This window comes from Macaca mulatta, chromosome 12 (assembly GCF_049350105.2).
Source record: "Macaca mulatta isolate MMU2019108-1 chromosome 12, T2T-MMU8v2.0, whole genome shotgun sequence".
Lineage (NCBI taxonomy): Eukaryota > Metazoa > Chordata > Mammalia > Primates > Cercopithecidae > Macaca > Macaca mulatta.
The window spans coordinates 89017682-89029274 of NC_133417.1; the positions used below are offsets into that span (position 1 = coordinate 89017682).

The window sequence follows — 11593 nt, forward strand, 5'->3', positions numbered from 1 at the left end:
TATTGTATATATAAAATAATTTGTGTCATTTTGTTGGGGGTATTAAAATTGTTCGAGAAGACAACTTTTCCAAAAATCTGTAAGCATAATGAACCCTTAAAATTAACAGTACAAGCTACTTACAAATAATTTCTATCCATTCATTAGGGTAAGCTATTTCAAACTTATGTTGGGAAGCATTTCTACAGCCCATATTTGAGCTAATCTTCATATCTGAAGGTTAAAAAGCTTGAGATGTAAAGAATCTTGCAAATATGTGCTGAATACCTTGCTATTTTTAATGTCTGAATATCAATTTTTTATCTTAATATTTTCCAAAATTTTTAAATTTTTAATGTAAGTACTAATTTGATATGTTTAGGTTGTATTTTGTGATTTATTTTACATATGTATATTTTAAATTTCACTATTTTGCTGAAGTTAAGAAAACTCATGGTACCAAGATGAATAATATACCCAGCCTCATGTTGGTATTGTTTCAGAAAGAAATCAGATGGTTTGTGATTATTTCTTGCTATGATGTTTGCTTGCAATATTTCATTACTCACTACTATGATATTGGAGGATACCATCTTGATGTCAATAAACTTGTCTATGTTTCTGCAAATCAGACTAGCTCTCTCTTACCCTAGGACCCCAAGGATCCTATAACTAGTAAGCAGATATTTTTAAATATATATTAATGTTGAATTGTTCAAAATGTTATTGATTATTCTACTTCTTTGTGGTTGCTGCTTGGGTAAAATTATAGCCAAATTAACTGAAATAAATATTGAACATTCTCCCTAAATATTTTTAAACATTGTTTTATTAATATACAAATTTATTAGATCAGTAAAAGATACTTACTACTCTTTGTCCTTAAATATCCCTTTTTTATATAATATGTGAATTACTGCCTCAGGAATATAATATTCTAGCCTGCACTATTCTGTACCTTTCAGGATATTGAACACAATGACACTTTGACTTTTATGCTCATCTAAAGTATTGACTATTTTATTAAAGAAAATGACACAGCATTTCTTTACAGACACTTAGTTTTTGTTTGCTGATTTCACTCTTATCCTATTTGATCAGAGAATCATGATCTTTCCTGACATCACATTTTATATTCATAGAGAATTATTATTATTATTATTATTATTATTATTTTTTTTTTTTTTTTTTGAGACGGAGTCTTGCTCTGTTGCCCAGGCTGGACTGCAGTGGCCGGATCTCAGCTCACTGCAAGCTCCGCCTCCCGGGTTTACGCCATTCTCCTGCCTCAGCCTCCCGAGCAGCTGGGACTACAGGCGCCCGCCACCTCGCCCGGCTAGATTTTTGTAGTTTTTAGTAGAGACGGGGTTTCACCGTGTTAGCCAGGATGGTCTCGATCTCCTGACCTTGTGATCCGCCCGTCTCGGCCTCCCAAAGTGCTGGGATTACAGGCTTGAGCCACCGCGCCCGGCCGAGAATTATTTTTTACAGTGTCATCAGTGAAATTTTTAAAATGGACTTTACAGTTAGGTGTAAACACAATCTAGTTCCCCATAGTCACTGTGAAGTTTTTATTTAACCATTTAACTGAATACACTTTTTGTAAAATTTTATTCACCTTCTCTTGAATTTGGATTGTGTAAGTTTTATGTTTCAGATATCTTCTATGAAAATAAAAGTAATTTTACATAATATGACAACAAATGACTTCAACAAAGGGCTGTGGTTCATAATATATTTTTACTAAAGGTTAGAAAACAGCAGAAGGTAGTTGGGAAAATGAAAAAGGAGCAGCTTTCTACTGAATACCAGATAACTTTCAAAAAATTTATTGGTCTTTATTCTTTATAGAGAAACTTGTACAAACTATGAAGCCCCAAGTTCCATAACTGTGATTATCTTCCTTAGCCTTGCTTTGTCCTTCAAGGCCTTTCTTTTATATTTCCCCTTATTTAAGTTCTTCTCTTGGCTCTACAGTTAATAGGATAAAAATGGAAACCTCTCTCCTCTTATTATCGATCCCAATACTAACCTCCTTCTTCTACACTATGCAAATGGGACCATTTGTTTCATCACCCCAAATACATGTTTTTATGACTTGCAAACTAAGAAGACATCTACCATGAATAGCAATACATTTACAACTACAAAGACTTGATAATTGATTGGATATAGAATTAGAGGAAGCATTAAGAATAATTTTTAGATTTCTGGAACTGAGCACTTTGGAGTTCTTTATTGAAATATGCAGTATAACCAAAAGCAATTTTGGGGAGAAGATGATGAAATCAGTTTGAATGCATCAATTTTTGAAGTATTGAATGGATTACTGTAGGGCTGGAATTTTACCTGGCTGGGGCTGCAGATGATAATGGGGCAAATAATTTGAGAGTATTGGCAAAAGAATAGTTGGTTAGAGCAAAGGATTTGAGAGTATCGGCAAAAGGATAGTTGGTTGAAGCAATGTGACACAAGGTCTGAGCTATTTAGGGAAGCAGGTGAAAACTAAATGGAATTAATAGGAAAATGTAAATAGGTAAAGGAACTAAAGATTTCAGTATGCTTAAAGAACAAATAGATAATGTGAGAGTTGGAAGAATGAATGCTAGTTTCAGGATTTCATAAATACTTCTGGGAGATGACTAAATACTTTCAGTCATGGAGATGACTGAAAATATAACCGACGTTGTTAGTGTTAACAAAAGTAAGCAGAGTAAATAGCTGAAAATCTGGAAATGTTATTTTGCATTATCAAAGGACACCAGAATGATGACAAGATTTAAGTTAGAAAAGAAGTATTTGAATAATGAGAAGCCATGCAATTGACTGATGAAAATGATAATAAGAGAAATATCTCATTTATTAGATTGAGCTTAATTTCAAAGTAGGTTTTATCTAGTGTTGTTGGAGCATCAGTGATCTGGAAGTTGCACTGAGTATTCACGGGCATGCTAAGACCACTTCAAGCCCCAAATTAATGGAGTATAGAAGAATGAGTGGAGTCCAATTTAGAGAGTGGATAGGAAAGCAATCCCTCAGGAAAAAAGCCAGAATTCTTTTTTGAGAAGAAGGAACAGTATATGCATAAACTAGTGGTCTACACAATGTATTTTTGAAGATAGTAGTATCAGAGGACAAAGAAGAAAAGTGGGGAAGGAGGCAGACAGTGGAAATCTGGCTTAGATACAAGAAATCACAGGCCATATATAGATGAATGCATGGGGAGATGGACATATCAGCAGGCGGGGGAATTACTTTAGGAAAATGGCCAAAGATGGTGTTGACATGTTGTTTGCTGTAGTGATCTGGCTTTACAAGTAAGTACTTCATCATTCTCTAAAGAGATGGGATAAATTTTACCTTTGTTGAGAAAATGTCCCTCACCCTGGTAGCAGCAATAATGGGGCTAATTATTTTACAGGATCCTCACCATAATTAGCATATAGCACATACCTAGGAAATTTTGATTATATTCATTAAATCATTATGAATATTTATTAAATACTTCTATTACAGACACCATTGTAGAGATTACAGTTACAACAATTAGCAAGGCAAACAAGGTCCTGGCTCCCAAGGAGCTAAGCCTATGGAGCACATACTGATGTGAAAGTGCCCCTCTCTCTGGCAGGAAGTTGGAAATGAACTGTTGGCCAAAGTCCTTGAGTAACAAGAGACTTGAGTTTCTTGAGAAAAACTCCCTAGGCCCACTGAGGAGGAAGGATTAGCTAAACATTTTCTCATATGTTAAAAAGAAACTGGGCCAGGCGCGGTGGCTCACACCTGTAATTCCAGCACTTTGGGAGGCCAAGATGGGCAGATCACGAGGTCAAGGGATCAAGACCATCCTGGCCAACGTGGTGAAACCCCGTCTCTACTAAAAATACAAAAATTAGCGTGGTGTGGTGGCACACGCCTATAGTCCCAGCTACTTGGGAGGCTGAGGCAGGAGAAGCACTTGAGCTGGGGACATGGAGGTTGCAATGAGCTGAGATCATGCCATTGCACTCCAGCCTAGGTGACAGGGCAAAATTCCATCTCAAAAAAAAAAAAAAAGAAATTGACTACTTTCAGAGAATGATAATTCTGCTTCTTAATTTTTAAAAAAGTGTATACAATGCATTCATGCCATGGATATAAGGCTAATTGTTTATGGTTCCTATAGTGTTATGCCCAGACCGTTTATTCCCCGAAGAAGACCACCAGAGTCCAGAGTCAAAGCTAAGCAGCAAGGATCTTTATTACAGGTTCGAACCTGGAACTCTCCCTCGCTCGTGAAACGAGACGGGCAGGAGAGCTCCCCCACTCAGCTCCGAACAATGTTATATAGTCTAAGAAAAGTGGGCATAGAGTTATTATACAAATCAGATATATGATTGGCTAGTGTTTGAACAAGGCGATTTGGCTAACTATGATTGGTTCCTGCCATTTCTGATATTTTGGTTCAAACTTTGAGGCGGGAGAGCAGGTTTATGGCAGCAAGAGTTTATCTTACTTAAACACGTCTTGTGACCTTGCCTCAGAACTTACAAAATCTCTGGTATGTGCAAAACAGAATCTCTGGTACGTGCAGAAAACCAGGTACTCACAGAACTTACGAAATCTCTGGTATGTGCAAAGATTAGAGAGCAGAACAAGGGTGTAGCGGGTGGGGGGCGGGTACACATCTATCTTTGTGTCCTTTCAATAGCAGTCTGAATTTTAATAAGGGGCGGGAACAGAATTCTGTTTTCTTTGTTTTGGAAGCTGCAAGAAGTTGATTCTATAATGTAGAGACATTGTTAATAGTAGGTGGTGGAAAAGTTAAAGGTCTACATCTCTTTACACTGTTACTTGGGCAAGCATACTGAGTCTTGTGCGAGATATTCCAGTGAATCTTAAATACGAGATAGAACATATGCTAATGTTTTCATTTGTGGGTATTTAGACACTTGTATGGCTTAATTAATATTTTTCTTCCATATTTGTTTTCTTACATTGATGCTCATAAAATTTTTGAATAGAATGATAAGTAACATTTTTTTCCATGTCATTTTCATGCCATTCATTTAATATTTTTTTCATAACTGATTGGAAGTTTTCTGGGTAAAAATTACTTATTTATTTAATAGGTAACAAAATATTTTATTAAAGAAAGTACTGGTTGGTTATTTTAATACTTTGTTTTGAAGATAATCAAGTCAGCTTTATCTTTCCATTCTACCTCCACTTTTTCTTATACTCTTTTCTCTCTTTTTCTTAATCTATACCTGTGTATATGAGGAGTGAGCAGAGAAGGGATGGAAAATATATTGCCACCCTCCCATCTTATGGCATATTGTCAGACTTTTTTGTGAAATTTCTCCTGCATTGGGAAGTATTCGATCTCTACTTGAAAATCAAGGTGCAATTTGAAATAGTCATAATGTGAATAATGACTTATATTACTACATAGAGTTTTTATTCTTTCTAAAGTGGTGAATCTCATATTCCTGTTGTCTTCTGCTATAGATGATACATTAGAGGGATATGAAAAATTTCCAAGGGAAAAAGTATTTTTTTCTAAGAAACCCAGAATACATTCAATTTCACTTTCATTATATTACATTGTTGCATATTTTATTAATTGAATAATAAAATTATTAAATATCTGTATGCATGGATATCTATATACAAGAAGATGGAGAGATTATGTGAACATTCCTAAATTATCTGATACACCTGTGTTCCTGATTTCTTATTAAAACGCAGTTTCATAAAATGGTCATTTATTTTCACCTAAGTACTCACATTAAAGAAATAGCTCCATGCTCTTTAAAAGACTATGTGCTGCTTTCCGGACCTGGCAGAGCAGGAGGCGCCATCATGGGAGTTGACATCTGCCACAACAAGGACCGAAAGGTTCGCGGCAAGGAGCCCAAGAGCCAGGATATCTACCTGAAGCTGTTGGTCAAGTTGTACAGGTTTCTGGCCAGAAGAAGCAATTCCACATTCAACCAGGTTGTGCTGAAGAGGTTGTTTGTGAGTCGCACCAACCGGCCGCCTCTGTCCCTTTCTGGGATGTTCCGGAAGATGAAGCTTCCTGGCTGGGAAAACAAAACGGCCGTGGTTGTGGGGACCATAACGGATGACGTGCGGGTTCAGGAGGTGCCCAAACTTAAAGTATGTGCACTGCACGTGACCAGCCGGGCCCGCAGCAGCATCCTCAGGGCAGGGGGCAAGATCTTCACTTTCGACCAGCTGGCCCTGGACTCCCCCAAGGGCTGTGGCACTGTCCTGCTCTCTGGTCCTCGCAAGGGCCTAGAGGTGTACCAGCGTTTCGGCAAGGCCTCAGGAACCCCGCACAGCCACACCAAACCCTACGTCCGCTCCAAGGGCCGGAAGTTCGAGCGTGCCAGAGGCCGACGGGCCAGCCGAGGCTACAAAAACTAACCCTGTATCCTACACTCTTATTAAAAAGATTTTGAATGCCGACAAAAAAAAAAAAAAAAGAAAAAGAAAAGAAAAGACTATGTGCTTATCATCAGTATAGTGGCACTGGCTTTATTATTTTCTAATATTTTTTAGAAATTAATAAAGCTAAATTAATTTCAAAAATTTTAAATTTTAATCCTGACAAAACAAAAATTCAAAAACTTTAGCAACCACTTAGAAAAGCCAGGATAATAGACTTAAATATTATATTTTTAAGTGTTATTACTTAGGGTATTTGGGTGGAAATACTTCTTCTAACCTTAAAAATGCTAAATTCCCTTTGTTTCCAAACTGAACAAATGTTATTAATGTGAAATGCCACTTTAATAAACAGGTCTATGTTTATTATCTCCGTTACTGAGACTCTGTAGACTAAAGATTTTTTTTTTTTTTTGAGACGGAATCTCGCTCTGTCTCCCAGGCTGGAGTGCAGTGGCGTGATCTCCGCTCACTGCAAGCTCCGTCGCCTCCCGGGTTCACGCCATTCTCCTGCCTCAGCCTCCAGAGTATCTGGGACTACAGGCGCCTGCCAGCTCTCCCGGCTAATTTTTTTTTGTATTTTTAGTAGAGATGGGGTTTCACCATGTTCGCCAGGATGGTCTCGATCTCCTGACCTCGTGATCCGCCCGCCTCGGCCTCCCAAAGTGCTGGGATTATAGGCGTGAGCCACCGCGCCCGGCCAGATTAAAGATTTTTTGAAAAAATAAATCTGTTCTTGAATTTAACTCTTAAGGACAGGGTTCATGGTATTGAAATGGCATAACTATCATATGATAAGTATAATGATACATATTGATAATATGTTAAAATTTTCAAATAATTATATAAAATTATTCCCAGGTTCACACAATCCTTTGTGGGCAATAAATATGTCACAAATATGAACGAGATGGCCAGGTAAAAATGATGTGCACCAGGGCAGGTGCGGTGGCTCCTGCCTGTAATTCCAGCACTTTTGGAGGCAGAGGCAGGTGGATCACCTGAGGTTAGAAGTTTGAGAGCAGCCTGACCAACATGCTGAAACTCCGTCTCTACTAAAAGTACAAAAATTAGCCGAGCATGGTGGTGGGCGCCTGTTATCCCAGCTAGTCGGGAGGCTGAGCAGGAGAATCATTTCAATCCGGGAGGCAGAGGTTGCATTGAGCCGAGATTGTGCCACTGCACTCCAGCCTGGGTGACAGAGCAAGACTCTGTTAAAAAAAAAAAAAAAAAAAAAAAAAAGATGTGCAGCTGTAGTCCCAGCTGCTCGGGAGGCTGAGATGGAAGAATAATTTGAGCCCAGGAGTTCCAAGCCCTCCTGGGCAACATACTGAGACTGTCTAAAAAAAATTATTTTTAATGATAGTGATAGTACTTATGCCCAAGTGAAGGACACGTGTCTCCTCCTAAGTGCATTGGAATTAGAATTTTAAAAGATAAATATTCTGCTAGTCATTTACACACTGTTCCCATCACTTTGCTAATTCTACATCATTCTTTACTACCATTTTAAAAGTTTCTCTGTGAAGTGGCAAATTTTGGGACTAAACACATGTTTCTATTTGAAAAAAAATTATTTTTTCACTCAAAATACAAAGGCATACACTTGTATGTGATTCTTGTGAATATACAATCTTCTCTCTCTACTTGATGTGACTTTTCTAGAAGGACTTTGAGGCATGAATATGAATCAGGCCATTTTTGCTTCCCAGTATTCTTCCTTACATCTGGGTCAGAATACATCATCATCACGATGTTTGAGCCGACTCTTCAAATAGAACATATTGTTATAATAATTACCAAGCCCTAGCCTCTTATATTTGAGCTGCTCTCCTAAGTAAGAATTTGATTCATAACATATTGTAGGAATCTATGCATTTTAATTGTCCTTCTCTATAACCTGACTATGAAGCACTCCAATGTCAAGGATGTTGAATAATTCATCTCTGTCTTCTAGCACTTACTGCAGTTCCTTGCATATGATAATTCTACTTACAATTTATTGAAAATCTTCTCTATGCTAGGCACTTTGGTAATTACTCAATGTAACCTTAGCTAATTAATAAATTAATGAATGAAAGTTGAGTTAGTACTTCATGTTTGATGGCTAGAAGAAAAAGAAAAAGATTCATTTGTTCCATTCTGAGGGTGAAAGGACTGGTGTAATTGGAAATGGGTGCAGATAGTAGCAGACTCACAGTGTCGGGCCGGACTTAGTATCTGCTAGTCTGATGCCCATAAAGGAGAAAACCACTGCAAGAGAAGAAACCATTGGAAAAATACCACTTGTGGAAAATGCATTACTGCAGTTTTAAATAAGTTTATGGAATTTAACAGATAAATATTACTATAGAACAACATATTTCAAAATCGAAATAAAATATAATAGCATTAGACTGTTGGGCAATAATTATTCATAGATAACTATTATTTCTATGCATCTTAAGAATGAGGCACTTTTGAAAAGGCAGTCTCATGCATACAATCTTTGACCAGCATGAGGCCACAAACATTTGCTTTATATAAAACATTTATTTTATATAAAACTCCCATTATAAAACTTTTGTGTTCTCTAAGTTCAAGGTCCCTAGGAACTTCTGCAAAGCAACTCACTATTTATATAATTTAATCCTCTTCATGGTACCCTTTACAAATTGCGGAAAGGTGACTAGTACAAAAGAATAATGATATACTAGCTACTGATATTGATCTGTGTAATAAAGTATTTTCTGCCTCTGACTGAGGAGTCTTGTGTCTCTACCATAATCTGTGAAACTGTGGCCATCTCACATGACAACCTGCGAGTAGAGTAAAATCTCAGTCCCTTCAGAGCTCTTGACATAGACCTGCCTGGAATTAGGTGTTCATTAACATTAGCCATGTTTGACAATACCCTACCATCTTTTCTTAGTATCTTTTTCCAGCTCTGAGAATTTTAAAATAAATGGGTAAATGTAACAAATACTAATTAATACTTCTCAATGATGGCATAATTGCCAGTAAAATCATCCACTTTGGTATCACTGTATAACTTTTAGAGAGGAAAATATGACATGAAAGTAGGCTGGAGTAGAAAATTCACCATGGATTTAGATATTGATCTACATTCATATTTTAAGGACATAAGTAAGGCAAGTAATAACTGTAGTAATCTACATAAGTAATGGAAAGACTGTTTTGATACTTGCATAAAGGTATTTTAAATATAATTATTAAAATATACAGAAGTTTTTAAATCAATACATATATGTGATACACTTTAAAAATCTGTGGGTTGTGGGCTCAGGATAATTTTATTTAATTTTCCTTACTGAAATAAAAAAGATCTACTAAGAATGAGTATTCCTGTGTAATGAGAAAAAAAGTTTTTAAAGAGTTTCTATGCTGAATATTTTAAATATCCACACATTACTGAAATCTGTAGACCACAGAGCATGGCAGATTCTCATGTTGGAATTGTGAAGTTAAATATTGTTGAGTTACTGCAACGGAGCATATGTTTGTGACTTAGTCTCTCACCTCTAATAATAGTCTTGTTATAATTGCACTGCAAAAAGTGTTGGTTTTAAAACATCAGATTATTAGGGAAAAATGCAATAAAATATTCTAAAATATTTTAATACTTACAAACACTTAAAAACCATAAAGAAGGCTTTAAAGCAACTGTCTTTTAATTCCTTTTTAAATGTTCTATTTAAAAATTTTTCTCTGCCTTTTCAATGCAATACTTAATATATTTAAGCAGCAATTTCAAAGAAATACTTTTCTGGTTATTCTATTTGAAGGGTCTTTAACAATATAATATAGTGTACACACTACAATTCTTTAAAGGAGCTTGGAAGATATAGTGTATGTATAGAGCCAGTCCAAGTCCCAAAACTGAAGAACTTGGAGTAGTCTGGTGTTTGAGGGCAGGAAGCATCCAGCACAGAGGAAAGATGTAGGCTGGGAGGCTATCCCAGTCTGGTCTTTTCACATTTTTCTGCCTGTTTTATATTCCAGCTGCACTGGCAGCTGATTAGATGGTGCCCACCCAGATTAAGGGTAGGTCCCCTTTCCCAACCCACTGACTCAATCTCCTTTGGCAACACTCTCACAGACACACCCAAGATCAATACTTTGTATCTTTCAGTCCAATCAAGTTGACCCTCAGTATTAACCATCACACTACGTGATCAATCATATCATGGTAAATAAGATCTCTGTTGGGGCTCCCTTACTTGCATTCAGGTATCATTTTTTATTAGAATATAATTGCACGTGGGCGGGGTCTAATGTTTATGGAATGCAGTGTTCCAAACAATGTCTATTCATTTTCATACATAACTTTACCTTGTAGCATGTTGTGTGAGGGATCCCCAAAGCCACCCTCAGGCTTGATCATTTACTAGGACATTTAGGACTCATAAGCTGCTGTATTCATGTTTATGATTATCACCATGAAATAATACAGATCAAAATCAGCAAAAAGAAAAAGTGCATGGGGTGAAGTCCAGGAGAAACCAAGAGTAAGCTTCCAGGTGTTTCCTCCCAGTGAAGTCAAACATGGATGTACTTACTCTCCCAGAAATAAAAGGTGACAACATGTGTAAGGTGTTGCCAACCTGGGAAGCTCACATGAGCCTTTCTTCAGGGTTACTACTGGAAGTTAGTCACCTAAGCATGACTGACCTCAGCTATCAGATTCCAGCACCATGACCTCCTTCTCTCCCACTATGTCCTCAGCAAAATCAGGCATTCACCTTAAATTATAGTGTAAAAACACTGACGCTGCCCGTAGATCTAGATATATTGCCAGAGGAACTCAGTGAAGATAAACTTATTGAAATAAATGAGGAAAATAGTTGTGATGAAAAGGATCAAGAAGTCCCAGAAGGAATGATGCTGGCAAAAAAAAAAAAAAAAAAAAAATTACACTAAAACTCTAGGAGATATTTCCCAATATTGAAAGTGAAAAGGATAACATATTGTTAGATGATTCAAACCTAAAGAGCTGTATGACAAATTGTCATGGCATAGAAAAGACTATTGTTCCATACTGCAAGTTATGGTGAGCAGGAATTAAGTACTGTTTAAACTACTCTTGTTCATTTTTAATTTTTTTTTTTACAAAAATACAACTTTAATGTTTAATGGTTTAAGTTGGTGCACTAAGTAAATATTAGTTTTATTAGTTTTTCAT

At 36.7% G+C, this 11593-nt stretch overlaps 1 pseudogene across 1 annotated transcript; it reads left to right on the forward strand.

The window, feature by feature from the left end:
- Positions 1 to 5788: 5788 nt before the first annotated feature.
- On the forward strand, positions 5789 to 6433 carry LOC711449 (large ribosomal subunit protein eL18 pseudogene; annotated as a pseudogene). Its single transcript, XR_001438692.3, has one exon. The product of XR_001438692.3 is annotated as a large ribosomal subunit protein eL18 pseudogene (transcript).
- The last annotated feature ends 5160 nt before the right edge of the window (positions 6434 to 11593 follow it).